The following is a 1,176-nucleotide window of genomic DNA, read 5'->3' on the forward strand; positions in this document are numbered from 1 at the left end:
CTACATGTAAAACCATACATATAACACGCGTGTGTCATGGGATAGCCCAAGATGCCATATAATGCCATACAATGCCATACAACAACACATGTGCTACATGTAAAGCCACACATACAACACGCGTGTGCCATGGGATACCACATGATGTCACATAATGCCATACAATGTCACACGCTGACACAGAACAACATGTATGTGACACATAAAAGCACATGCACAACATGGAACTGCCCCATAATGACATACGACATCATACAATGTCACACATAACATTAAAGCACATACATGATGCAACAAACTACACGTATGACACGTGAGTGATGCAACAGTTTACATCACGTGGCGTCACATAACATGCAACAGCACATACGTGATCTATAAAAACACGTGTATAAGCCGCCACTATCATGTGACTGCACATAACACGTGACATCGCACGATAACATGTAAAAGAACACGTGACCTGCATAACAACCCACGTATGACGTGCTAGTGGCACATCCCATCCCATGACGTCCCGCGACGTCACGTGATGATACGTGACGCCACGTGACAGCACACGCGTGACACGCAGGAGCACGCGTATGACACGTGACATCACGCGATGTCGCACGACAACACGCGGCAGCACATACGAGCACGCGTGCAACACGGAAAGAACAACACGCGACATCACGCGACGACGCACGGCTCTACACGCGAACACACGTATGACACGTAAGCGACCCGTGACGTCACGCGAGGTCACGTGACCTCCCGCCCGGTCACGTGACGGCGGCACTCACGCGGAACACGGCTCCGAAGCTGCCCCTCCCAACCTCGCGCAGGTCCTGGAAGATGCGCGTCGGGTCCTCGCGGCTGAACAGCGCCGCCAGCGCCGGGTCCTGGGGGGCGGGCATGGCCCCACACGCAGCCCTGCCCCATAGACGCCCTATAGAGCTGCCCCATGGAGCCCCCTGCCCCATGGAGCCCCATGCCCCATGGAGCTGCCCCACACTGAGCCCTGCCCCATAGAGCTGCCCCATGGAGCCCCCTGCCCCATAGAGCTGCCCCACGTCAAGCCCTGCCCCATAGAGCTGCTCCATAGAGCTGCCCCACGCTGAACCCTGCCCCATAGACGCCCTATAGAACAGTCCCATGGAGCCCCCTGCCCCATAGAGCTGCCCCACGCTGAAC

This window comes from Numida meleagris, unplaced genomic scaffold, assembly GCF_002078875.1.
Source record: "Numida meleagris isolate 19003 breed g44 Domestic line unplaced genomic scaffold, NumMel1.0 unplaced_Scaffold758, whole genome shotgun sequence".
Lineage (NCBI taxonomy): Eukaryota > Metazoa > Chordata > Aves > Galliformes > Numididae > Numida > Numida meleagris.